At 35.4% G+C, this 14,281-nt stretch overlaps 1 pseudogene; it reads right to left on the bottom strand.

Annotated features, from left to right (window-relative positions):
* Positions 1 to 10,770: 10,770 nt before the first annotated feature.
* On the bottom strand, positions 10,771 to 13,787 carry LOC107018058 (annotated as a pseudogene).
* Positions 13,788 to 14,281: the final 494 nt, after the last annotated feature.

Here is a 14,281-nt window from a genome sequence, read left to right as displayed (position 1 = left end):
TTTTATTTTTTTTTTGTTTGTAGCATTTAAATTTTGTTACAGTTGTCCACTTTTTTAATACCTATATTGAACACATCAAATTTTTCATAGTGCGTGATAGTTCAACATTTTATGATTCCCATACCATTGTTCAAAAAAATCAATGAAATACAAGAAAAGATTGAAATCAATTGTACCTCTTTAAAAAGGGCCAGCAAAACTAGATTAATAACATAGCAAAACAAATGCCCACAAGAATTGAGACAAATACTTGAAATATCATATTATTATAAGCATGAAGCTCAAAACTTAAAAGTTGAATTACCACTTTGTCCCTCTAATAAATTAAAACTTATATAATTTATATATATAATCTTCTTATTCTCATTTCATAATCTTGACCTTTCAAATTTCTAACATAAATGTAAATAAAAATAAAAATGAGTAATTATCAATAAATTAAAGTAGATTCATGTATCTTTAAAATTAAATTTCATTTCTATCTTTTTCTATTTATTTGAACAATAATTCATGTGACTTTTCATGTTTCCATAATTTTGTTCTATAAATTTAACTTTTTCAAGAAGAACTTTTATTTACCACTCCTACAATTCTTGTATGTAGGAACTCTAAACATGTGAAATAATGTCACAATTTGAGGTGAAAGTTGTGAGATTCCCTTATGCAGTTACGAGAATAGATAAGAATTCAATTACTGAAGCATCGGAGCTTGATGTGTTAGTTTTATACTTATTTGTAGTAAGAATTATAATAAGACTTTTTTGTCTCTCTTCATATAGTTGAATTCTTGTTTTATTAGCAAGTTGCTCTAAATTCATATTTGTATTTTGTATGCTCAAATGTTCAGTTTCACTATAGAGATAAACAAAATGAAATGCCTAATTATCTTGCTCATGTGTACCTTTTTTATCCTTTTCTCCGTACTTATAATTTTTACATGTACATTAATTTTCATCTTTAAGAATGAATGTGATAAAATAGGATGTTTACTCTTTTCTTTTCTTTTTATTGAAAGAAAAGGTGAAACATATAATATTAGATTAATGGTGGATAAGTTATGTATGACAAAATTAAATTTTATATAAAAATAGTAGTTATTCATAAATATCCTGATTTATAAAATATAAATGATAAAACCTTTTACATCTTAGTCTTAAATATTTATAGTTAACTAATTAGTTTAAAGTGTTTGTGGATAAAAATTTAATACAATACTTAAAACACATTCATTAAAAAAGTTGAAAGGTTTTGTTTTCCTTCACTCAAAGTTAATCTTACACTATCTAGCATTATTCTACCAATAAAACGGAACTATCAAGAAATTTAATTTAGATAGTTGTTATTTTTCCTTTTAGCTTTGCAAACATATTTTTTGAATTACAAACAAAGTTTATTTTAATAATTTCTCATATTATTATCTCGATGCATTCACTTGGAGGTCAAAAAATTGTAGTGTCATAATTAGTAGTAAAACAAACTAAGAAATCTCAATTAGACATATTTTATTATTTAGTAGTATTATCTTTTAAGAAATAATACACTCATGGGTTACACGCGCTTTTGCGTGTGCCCGGAAACTAGTTATACTAAAAGTAGGAAGCTCAATAGTTGAAAGTTGAATTACAAAAATATCCCTAATCATATTTAAAATAACCACTTTGTCCTGATCATTTAACTAATGTAGAAAACTTTTTCTATTACAACATGTATATCTTTTGTCTTTTAAACTTCAATCAGTTATATACTCAATTATCCTATCTGAAAATGATGACTTTTTTCAGTAAATTATATAGATTCAAAATATGTAATTTGCAATAAAAAATTTATATGAAGTATTTTGGAATAAACACACGTTTCCAAATCTAGTATATACAAATGTTGTTAAGAAATATAAAGATCAAGTTGAATAGCTGAAGGTCACCTTGTCATTTTCAGTCAAGTATATATTTACATTAAATGTGTCACACAATATGTAAAGACTATCTCAAGCCATTACGCCTTAATTCAAAACAAAAAAATGAAGAAGAAAAATTCTACTTTGCTTTCTCTCCACCTCGAGATACACATGTTTAAGTATTTGACCTTGTCTTTGTTACTAAGATCAACTTTTAACTAAAGAACGAGAGTTATGATACACATGTGACCTTGTCTTTGTTACTAAAATCAACTTTTAACTAAAGAATGAGAGTTATGATATATGCACCTGTTGTCCATCTTTCAACATGATCTTAGGTCCATTTCAAAGAAAATTAAGAAAATGAAGGTCGATCAGTTTTTAAATTTTTCAGAGTAAATTCACATATCGACTTCTTTTAATTTACTTATCATGATATAAAAGATAAGTAAAATTACAACTTATTATATGTATGTTTACAAGTGATGAAAAGGAAGATAAAGATTCAAATGAAAGCCACAACACATTCATTTTGTTTGAATGTCACAAAAAAAAATATATCTTTGTTTAGCTCTCTTAACACACACCACACAAACTTGACAGAAATTGACCTGCTGATGGAAGACAGTGCAGGAGTCAAGACATGGCATGTTCTTCATAGGCTAACAAACAAACTCAGTGTAATCGATTACCACCAGTGGGGCCTGGCCGTCTTGGGATAGTGTGTATGCAGACCTTACCACTACATTGAAGGTAGAGATATTATTTTCGATAGATTCTTGGCTTAAAGAACGATATAAAAGAAGGCAGTAGCAACAAGTAGAAGAAACAACAAGATAATATAGTAATTGATAATAATAATAATAAGGTACTTTTAGTCATTAAAATCTTATATAAATTGGTGTATATAAGGAGGTTGAATAGATTAAATGGTAAACATGTGCTTGAGTCGTAGAAGAGAAAAAGCAAATTGAAAGAGAAAGGTATATATCATGAAAATTACAAGTTTTACATAACCTATTTCTGCACTAAAATGATCAAAAGTAGCAGAGAAGAAATCAAGAAATGTTTGTTGTGTGTCCATTCAATAAGTTTGATAAACTAAGCAAATAAATGTAATATGCAGATTTAGTTGTTGGTTTGGAGTAATCAATTCCAGGAACGTCACACAGTCATGTACAGTCAATGTGTTACACAATATGTAAAGACGATCTCAAGCCGTTGTAAAGTTGGAAACTATAATAGTTCACATTCTCAAGTCAACTCACAAAAAGCGTCTTTGTTTTGTCTTTCTTAACAACCCTGCACACACACACACACACACACAATGTCCTGAGCTTATTTGTGTTCCCACATCTCAGGGAATTAATTAATTCGTATCCAGGGAATATTGTAAGTGAACAAAATAATAAACCTGAATATGTCAAATTCTTCAAGCTGGAATATTAATAGTTCAAGGAATCTGTTCAATATTTGTTAATTAGTTTTCCTGATTCACCTTTCTTCAGTTTTGGAACTGGAAAGTGATGAATTAAGCAGAAAGTTGTTATGCCGAAAATTGGGGGTATGAACAAAGTCTCGCATAAGAAGTTGGTACAAGAAAGAAGAAATGCATAAAGTGAAGTGATACTCTTATTTAAAATGAGCATTCTCATTGCTATGCCCTCAAGCGTACACAAATCCTCATGCTCTTTAGCATGAACTTTTAAGAACCCTCAGGAGTGCTTATGAATTGGAAAGTGTTTAGAGGCAGTGTTGGATACTTGATTTTCTGAATGTAGAGTTACTGAATTGGGAAATGAAGTATCACAACTACTGCTTGAGTCGCACCCAATCATTCAGTGCGTTATGTTCATTGCTTCCTTTTTTGGGCTTTGAACATTATTGCAGGTCCCTATGCAAGTTATTGTTTCGGTCTGAAGCGTAGTTGTTGTTGTATAACAGTGATGCTCTCAGGTCAGCTTGTGTTCTATTCGATTAATTCAATCGGTACTGCCGTCTACTTTACATCAATATAGATATCGGGTAACTCTATCGTCCGAAACTTAGATGGGAAGAGTTGAAGTCTCTTTCTCCAACTCTTTAAAGAAGGTTGAAAACACACGATGATCTCTATGTGAGGCTCAGGCAGTAGAGAATATTACAAATATTTTTCCTGATGTCTCTTTGATCTTCTGATGAAGGAACATCATGAGTCTGAAAAAAGATATTTTCAAACTCTGTAACTTCAGATTTATATGTTTCCGAACTTAAAATAGAGTGGTGTATGTTTATGTTATGATGTCATGTGAAAGTAGTTGAGTGAAATACAATGTCTTTAGTGATGATCCAAAGATTCAAGTTTTTCTGATTTCTGTTTTCCAGTCGAATTTATATCTACATGCCATAGACAAATGAAAGCAAACTCTGATTTGAGTCACAAAGGAAGAAAAGTTATGTTTTTATTCATAAGATAACAAACACTTTATGGAAACATCACAAACTATGAAAGATAAAGGGTTTTATCTGCATCTTCAGAAACTTTGTCGATTCAAGTTTTACACAACCCATTGCTGCACTAAAAATGATCAAAACTAATCAAGTTGGTAATGAAAGAATTAATGGTAAGAAGAGCTTTGAGGATGAAGGAGGTCACTTGATCATCACCACCACGATATGTTGAGAGTGGAAATCCGCGTAACCCATCATTCCCTTGGTATGAGTTGTTCTTAAATGTATTAAACTGGTTTCCTTTGGGGATGCTTCCAATAAGATGATTGTGAGAGAGATTTAAGACTTCAAGTTACGTGAGGGAGACAAGTTGTTGTGGAATTTCACCGCTGATTTTGTTAGATGAGAGATCCAATGATTGGGGTAGTGATAAATTTTTTCCATGATGTTGGTATATGACCTTCCAAGAAATTATGAGATAAGTTCAAGGTACGAAGTCCAACGAGATCTCCAATAATGCTTGGAATAATCAGAAGCATTAGGATTAATGTTGAACATGTTCTTGAATTGTAGAAGAGCAAGTTGACAGAGAAAGGTATATAGCATGAAAAACACAAGTTTTACACAACCCATTTCTGTACTAAAAATGATCAAAACTAATTAAGTTGGTAGAGAAGAAATAAAGAAATGTTTGTTTTGTGTGTCTATTCAACAATTTTGATGACGTAAATATAGAACTTACTAAGCAAAAGAAAAATCTACTATTGGTTACGTAGTCATTTTCAGTCAATTTAAACTTGTGATTGCCGAAAACTATAGGACCACCACCCAACTCAATTAGTTGGTGTATAGACATTGAAAGAAACATAACAACTTTATATCTTAAATATAGGACAGTCTTTTTTCCAATGCATTAAGTGTAGACTGGATATCTACTCTGAATACAGCGCCTTACATAGTGCGCCAGCTCGAGCCCATTTTCCATGAGAATTCACCTACTGATGGAAGACACTGCAGGTGTCCAGACACGACATGTTGAAAGAGTTGGTTTTGGTTCTTGTGGAATCAAACTAAATGGAAGATGAATTAATATGAATATTTGGTAGGAAGATAATTAGTACAAAATACAAGTCAAAGATTGTATCTTGGTAGGTGAAAGTTAGGCAAACCATAAAATGGTTTACTATCTTAACCTTGACAATTTTGACACATAGTGATGTCATGGATGACATCAATAGGATGAATTTATTCCTATAAATAGGTAGCTCTTAATTCATTTTCAAATCATCCTTTCACTTGCCTTCTCACCTTCTAAGGCATTGTGTTCTCTCTCTTGTAGTATTTCACTTATATTCTTTGTATAGTGAAATAAATATTGGTGCAGTTGTTCTTTGGTGGACGTAGGATCATTTTGATCCGAACCACGTTAAATATTGTTGTTCTTCCTTGTTCTTTAGTTTCACGTTTCCGCTAACAATTGGTATCAGAGCAAGGTTCTGTCTGAGTATGCTCTGTGGTTGCAGCACAGTCTGAACTTCCACATCAGAAAAGGATTACTTTGGTTTTCTGTAGTTCCAAATACATTGTAGTAGAAAAGGAAGAACAAGTAAAAAAAAAATGAGTTCCATGAAGTTTGAAATTGATAGATTTAGTGGGCGCAACAACTTCAATATCTGGAAAATCCAGATGATAGCGTTACTGCGGAGGGAAGGTTCAATCCATGCTATTGACGGAAAGTACCCCGATAAGATATCGGATTCCGACAAAGAAAAGATTGAAGGAGATGCATTGAGTGCAATCCAACTGTCCCTTGCACCTAACGTACTTTGTGAAGTGAGTACAAGTACCGAAGAGACGGCCAAAGAGTTATGGGAAAAGCTGGAAGGGCTTTACCAGGACCAGTCAGTGACAACAAGGATGTTGTTACAACGGCGTCTTCATACATTTAAGATGGATTCAGGTACTTTGTTGCAAGACCATCTAGATGCGTTCAATAAACTTGTGATGGACTTACAAACTGCTGGAATTAAAAAGGACGAGGAGACACTTGCATGTTCTTTACTATTTTCATTGACTTCAAAATATCGTGATATTGAGAATTCAATGATGTATAGCAAACAACCTATTAAACTTGAGCAAGTGCGGCAAGCACTAAACTCTTGTGATGTGCGGATGCATTTTGAAGGAGACAAAAGTGACGAAGCTAGTGGACTCTTTGTAAGAGGTCGTACTAGCCAAAAGGGAAGGAGCAAATCGAAGTACAGATCAAAGTCTCGTGTGAACAAAAAGAATGCGGAGTGTTGGGGCTGTCACAAGAAGGGGCACTTTGAACGAGATTGCCCTATGTCGAAGTCCAAAGAAAAGGCGAGTGCATCCATTGTTGAGAAAGTACATGATAATGATGATGATTATGTACTAACAACATCATGCAATAATGGAGTCTATGACAACAAATGGATCTTAGACTCTGGTTGTACTCTGCATATGACATTCCGAAAAGATTGGTTCAGCAGCTATGAAACAAGCAGAGGAACTGTATTAATGGGCAATAATGCAACTTGTAAAATAGTTGGCATTGGTTCAGTTCATGTTCGCTGCCATGATGGAATCATGAGGACTATTACAGAAGTCCGTCATGTTCCTGATCTAAAGAAGAATTTGATCTCCCTGGGTACTTTAGATAAACAAGGCTATAAGTACATGAGTGAAGGAGGAACTATGAAAGTGACTAAAGGGTCTTTAGTCATGTTGAAGGCCAAGCTGGAGGATGGCCTCTACACACTTGCGGGAAGCACCATTATTGGCTCTGTAAATGCATCTACAGTGCAGTTATCTAATGATGACAAGGCAAAATTATGGCACATGAGACTAGGCCATATGAGCGCACGAGGATTGGAGATGTTGAGCAACCGCAACCTTTTGAATGGTGAGAAGATCAGCACACTTGAATTTTGTGAGCACTGCGTCTTAGGGAAGCAGAAAAAGGTCAGCTTCAGCACTGGCAAGCACAAGACGGGAGGGGTGCTAGACTACATCCATTCAGATTTATGGGGTCCCTCTAAGCTTCCATCAAAGGGAGGAAAGAGGTATCTTCTCACATTCATTGATGATTTTTCACGAAAGGTTTGGGTGCGTTTCCTGAAGACAAAAGGTGATGCTTTTGAAGCATTTAAAGAGTGGAAGATTTTGGTTGAAAATCAAATTGAGAGGAAAATCAAGTATCTTCGCACGGACAATGGCTTGGAGTTTTGCAGTGAAGAGTTCAATGATTTCTGCAAGGTTCATGGGATCGCAAGGCATAAGACGGTCAGGCACACACCACAGCAGAATGGAGTTGCCGAGAGAATGAACAGAACTCTTCTTGAGAAGGCTCGTTGTATGCTCTTACAAGCTAAGATGTCCAAAGTATTTTGGGCTGAAGCAGTTCATACTGCTTCTCATATTGTCAATCGGTCTCCAGCATCAGCGATTGACTTTAAGACTCCGAATGAGGTCTGGTCAGGTGAACCCTCTAACTATTCATACTTGCGAATATTTGGGTGTCCAACTTATTATCATGTTAATGAAGGTAAGCTTGAACCAAGGGCTAAAAAGGCCATATTCGTAGGGTATGTTGATGGAGTAAAAGGGTACAAACTATGGTGTTTGTCTTTACTCAAATTTGTAGTTAGTAGAGATGTTACCTTTGATGAATCCTCTATACTTGATCCTCGTAAAGTTTCTATGGAGTTATCTAGAAACGAGAACAACGAGCAGGTGGAGCTACCGGTGGAGCTTACCAAGAAACGGGATCAAGAGACTCAAAGTGATGAGTCAAAAGATGCAGAAGAACTTGCTTCCAATGAACCATACACAATTGCGAAGGGAAGGGACAAAAGGCGGATACGGAAACCGGAACGTCTTATAGAGCAAGAAAATCTGATTGCACAAGCGTTCGTAGCTGCAGAAGAAGAGATTAAGGATCTCGAGCCCTCTTCGTATATTGAAGCAACTTCTTGCAAAGATGCTGCACAATGGCAGTTGGCCATGATGGAAGAGATGGAGTCTCTTCACAGAAATGAGACATGGGTCTTAGTTAAAAGGCCAAAGGGGATGAGGACAGTTGGATGCAAATGGGTCTACAAAAAGAAAGAAGGTATTCCAGAAGTGGAAGCTGCTAGGTTCAAGGCGAGATTGGTTGCAAAGGGTTTCAGTCAGAAGGAGGGAATTGACTACAATGAGATCTTTTCTCCAGTCGTGAAACATAGCTCAATTCGCGTGCTGCTAGCATTGGTTGCACAATTTGATTTAGAGCTTCAACAGCTTGATGTCAAAACTGCTTTTTTACATGGTGATCTAGAAGAGACAATCTATATGGATCAGCCTGAAGGTTTCCTAGCTGAAGGAAAAGAAGACCATGTATGCCAACTGAAGAAGTCTTTGTATGGTTTGAAGCAATCCCCTAGACAGTGGTACAAGAGGTTTGATGCATTCATGACTACACATGGATTTTCGAGGAGTGCATTTGATAGTTGTGTGTATCACAAGAAGATGTCTGGTAACTCTATGATTTATCTTTTGTTGTATGTTGATGATATGCTTATTGCTGCTAACAACATCACAGAGATAAATATTTTGAAGAAACTGTTGAGCAAGGAATTTGACATGAAGGATCTAGGAGTTGCAAAGAAAATCCTTGGAATGGAAATTTCAAGAGAAAATGGTGTTGTACATCTTTCTCAGAAGAGGTACATCCGAAAAGTTCTTGAAAGATTCAATATGGATATGAGCAAGCCTGTAAGTACACCTTTAGCTTCTCATTTCAAGCTTTCAGAGTTACAAATGCCTCAATCTATGGATGAGGTGGAGCATATGTCAAAGGTTCCTTATGCGAGTGCAGTTGGTAGCATTATGTATGCTATGGTATGCACACGTCCAGATATTGCCCAATCTGTAAGTGTAGTAAGCAAGTACATGGCAAATCCAGGAAAAAGGCATTGGGAAGCTGTCAAGTGGATATTGAGATATCTCAAAGGAGCTCCTGATGTTGGCCTAACCTTTCGGAAAAGTGAAGGTATTTCAATTCTCGGTTATGTTGATTCTGACTATGCAGGGGATCTTGATCGAAGGAGGTCCACAACTGGATACATCTTTACTCTCGTTGGCAGTGCCGTTAGTTGGAAATCGACTTTACAGTCGATTGTCGCTTTGTCTACAACAGAGGCAGAATATATGGCAGCAACGGAGGCAGTGAAAGAAGCTATCTGGTTGAAAGGTTTGGTGGCAGAATTGAGTTCAGCTCAGCTTAAATCAATTCTAAAATGTGATAGTCAAAGTGCTATTCATTTGATTAAAAATCAAAGATTTCATGAGCGCACCAAACACATTGATGTCAGATTTCATTTTATTCGAGATGTCGTAGAAAAGGGAGCTATCAAGGTTGAGAAGGTTATCACAGACGATAACGCTGCAGACATGTTGACCAAAATAGTCCCGCTTGCCAAGTTTGCACACTGCAAGGACTTGGCGGGAGTATGATGCAACTCTAAGAGAACAACTGCTAGGTGGAGCTGGTATGTTCAACAAAGGTTTGATTCTTCTTGTTTCTTACAATGGGATTGCCCAGTAAGCTTAGAAGTTTTGGCCGGAGTTGTTTATACGCATGCTTGGAACACAAACCAAGGTGGAGATTGAAAGAGTTGGTTTTGGTTCTTGTGGAATCAAACTAAATGGAAGATGAATTAATATGAATATTTGGTAGGAAGATAATTAGTACAAAATACAAGTCAAAGATTGTATCTTGGTAGGTGAAAGTTAGGCAAACCATAAAATGGTTTGCTATCTTAACCTTGACAATTTTGACACATAGTGATGTCATGGATGACATCAATAGGATGAATTTATTCCTATAAATAGGTAGCTCTTAATTCATTTTCAAATCATCCTTTCACTTGCCTTCTCACCTTCTAAGGCATTGTGTTCTCTCTCTTGTAGTATTTAACTTATATTCTTTGTATAGTGAATTAAATATTGGTGCAGTTGTTCTTTGGTGGACGTAGGATCATTTTGATCCGAACCACGTTAAATATTGTTGTTCTTCCTTGTTCTTTAGTTTCACGTTTCCGCTAACACATGTTCTTCATAGGCTAACAAACAAACTCAGTGTAATCGATTCCCACCAGTGGGGCCTGGCCATCTTTGGAGAATAGTCTGTACGCAAACCTTACCACTACCTTGAAGGTAGAGAGGTTTTTTTTTTTCTAAATCGAAGCTAGAGAAACAACCGGTAGTAATAAAAAATGTAAGATGAAAAAATTTCAAGTAGATGCTGCAGGGTCGGGTGTGTTTGATACTAGATTTTCTAAGTTTTGGATTGGAAGATTCCCATTTCTGAGATCATAGTCTCTTTCTCATGATACGTCGGTTGTGTTTCAATGGAAAAAATTAAAATAGCAGACTACAACAACTTAATTTAAATCGAGTGTTCTTTGATATTATGTGCCGAAAGAGTTGAGAGAAATACAATGTTTTTAGTGACGGAACATATCTACGTGCCATAGACAAATGAATATAAAATCTTTATTCATAGGATAAGAAACACTTCATGGAAACATTACAAACTATGAAAGATAAGAAGGCTTTTATCTGCATCCCCAGCAACTCGGAACTCGGAAGTCTTTGAATCCTGCAATTTTAAAAAATGAAGAGTTAAAGTTAAGATCTTTGAGGATGAAGTAGGTCGATAATTTCATCGATATATAAAAAATAATATTTTCAAAGATAATGATCAAGTTGAATACTTGAAGGTCACTACACACTAATATCTTTTCTTGTGCCTTTTCATTCTCGTAGTAATTCTATGTTCCAATTTTAAATCCATCCTCGAAAACCATGCTGGATATTGCGTAGACCACATTATGTATATTATAGACAATCCAATAACTAGTCCACAACCATAACCCATGAGAACCGCCTGCCAACTGATCAATGGATAATCTTCTTCTTCTTGATTTAGCTCATCTGGAGTAATCGCTGGTGGTACCCTATCGTCACGGCCACAATCTCTTGAGGGTGGCAATCCTCGTAATCCATCATTTCCTAGGTATGAATTGTTCTCGAACTTATCAAATTGTTTTCCTTTGGGGATGCACCCAACAAGATGATTGTGAGAGAGATTTAAGACTTCAAGTGACGTGAGAGACACAAGTTGTTGTGGAATTTCACCATCTAATTTGTTGGATGAGAGATTCAATGATTCGAGCACAGATAGATTTTGAAATGATGCTGGTATATGACCTTCCAAGACATTATGAGATAAGTTCAAGGTACGAAGTCCAATGAGATCTCCAATAATTCTTGGAATATGACCTTCAAATTTGTTCTTTGAGAGATCAATAATCATGTTAGTAGCAAAAATTTTAGCCGACTCATAATAATGTCCCTTTGTTGTAATTGTGGTCAAATAATCATAATAACTAGCTAATTGATCAGAAACGTACCGTGGGGTTCTTGTAGTCTCATCAAACTTTTTCATGGCTTGCAAGTTCCAAAAAAGACTTATTGGTAAATTACCACTAAATCCATTGGATGATATATCCATAATTTGGAGCTGCGGAAACAAGTTTCTATTCTCTGAATATTTAATGGGACCATGCAACTTATTTGATCTCAAGCTTAAAATCTGCAAATCAGGTAGGTCTCCTAACCAGTTAGGAAATGTGTCATTCAATTTATTGTTACCTAGATCAAGAAGTGTCAAATACGTGCAATTGATTAAAGATGGTGGGACTTTTCCCGTTAGCTTATTCCCATGCAAGCTAATAACCTTGAAAGAGTTTCCAATACTAAAAGTTGTATCAATTGTCCCACTAAGGCTGTTGTTGCTCAAATCAAAAATCCAAAGATTTTCATTCATCTCACCCAAACATTGTGGGAGTGTCCCCTCCAAATTATTACTTCTCAAATTTAGCACAGTCAGCATTGTCAGATTGCAGAAAGTTGAAGCAATCTGCCCACTGATACTATTGTGTGAAAGGAGAAGAAGTATTAGGCTTGTCTGGTTTATGAATAAATTTGATATTGGACCTTCCAGCTGATTTGGATATAGATAAACTCCAGCCAATGTTTTGGACTTGAACTCCTGAATTTTTCCACTGAAAGTGTTATTGCTCATGTCTAACATTTTCTGTGAAGGAAGATCGAATATCCAGGAAGGTATAGTCCCATTCAAGTTGTTTGATGACAAGTAGAGTATTTGTAGGTTTTGCAGTCCGCGTACGTTGGATGGGATATGACCAGTTAGGGAATTGGATGAAAAATCTAGCCATTCAAGTTGGGTCCAACTTCTGTTAAAGGATAAGAACTCAAGTAGGCCATCAAAGTTGTTATTTCCAAGTGATAACTCCTTGAGTTTTTCAAATATCGAGAACTGGGAAATTGGTCCTTCAAGATGGTTATAATAAAGGTTCAAACTCTCTATGTGGGTGAGATTCCATAAAGGTTTAGGAATGGGCCTGACAGATTAGTTTAACCCATGTCCAGCTCATGAAGTGCAGTTAGATAGCTAAATGATTCAGGTATCCTACCAGTAAAATCCACACTATGGACGTATAACTTCATGAGTGATGCACTGCTATTCCATTTGGTTGTGGGAAACCTAACCGTGAGCTGGGGATTAAATGATAAATCAAGGGATTCTATGTCGGTGAGGTGGAAGAATCATTCGGGCAATAACCCACGTAACCCTGTGTTATAAAGTGTTAAAATTGCTAAGTGAGAAGAGAAATTTGAAGGAACTGTGGAAGAGAGGTACACATCATAAATGTTGAGCTCTCTTAATTGGGTCAAGTTCTTAAGGAGCAGTTCAAAATTGTGAGGCCCAAGACTAAGCCCATATCGATAATCATTTGAGGTACGCAGAACGTATAGTGTAGAAAAATGAGATATTTCGGAAGTGATTATACCCGTAAAACCAGAATCAAACAAATCAAGATGCGTCAAACTTGAAAACTCAACAAATTTAGGTGAAATGAGTGATCCAATGAAATCATTAAATGACAAATCAAGCCTTTTGAGATTGGATAGTTGAAAGAGGCTACTGTTTGAATGAAGCTTGCCTTGAAGTTGGCTGCAATGGAGATCAAGCTCAATCACTTGTCCTGTCATCTTGTCACAATGAACTACATCCCATGAGCAACAATCTGTACTCTTGTTCCAGAAAAGAGTTCTTAGATATGACTGAATCTCTCCGCCTGTTATCATGCTGTAACAGTAATCAGAAGCATCAGGATTAATGGTAAACATGTTCTTGAATTGTAGAAGAGAAAGTGCTTCATCTTTCGGGCACAAATGAGGTGAGGATGAGGAGAAAGCAAGTTGACAGAGAAAGGTATATAGCATGAAAAACACAAGTTTTACACACCCATTGCTGCACTAAAAATGATCAAAACTAATTAAGAGATGTTTACTTTGTGTGTCTATTCAATAATTTAGATGATGTATATATAGCACAAATTAAGCAAATAAAAAATTTACTACAATGAATAGTTCACATTCTTAAGTCTCCACCACTTACATATATAACACATTACACATGCATTTTGTGCGCTACCTTATTTGTATTGCCAACTTAATTGGATTCCAGAAATAGGACCACCAGTCCAGTATTTCTTGGTGTATAGACTTTGAAAGAAACATAACAACTTTAATAAACATTTTTTTCTAACTTATAGGTGAGTGTGAGACTGCTGTTTTGTCTTCATGGAGAGAGAAATGAAAGAAACATATTGTTATAGTTCTCAAAGTTTAGTGATGGAAGGGACGATATCCAGGATTGCATATATTGTTCGAGTCAAGTACTTTGATCACGATATGAGAAACGATAAATTAATTGATGTAAAGATTCAAATTCTGTCCAATATCTGCTTTAGGCTGAATTTATTTCCACACAAATGAAAACAAATTTTTGTTAAGTCACAA

This window comes from Solanum pennellii, chromosome 1 (genome assembly GCF_001406875.1).
Source record: "Solanum pennellii chromosome 1, SPENNV200".
In the NCBI taxonomy this organism is placed as follows: domain Eukaryota; kingdom Viridiplantae; phylum Streptophyta; class Magnoliopsida; order Solanales; family Solanaceae; genus Solanum; species Solanum pennellii.
This window is presented reverse-complemented; position numbering and strand designations above follow the sequence as displayed.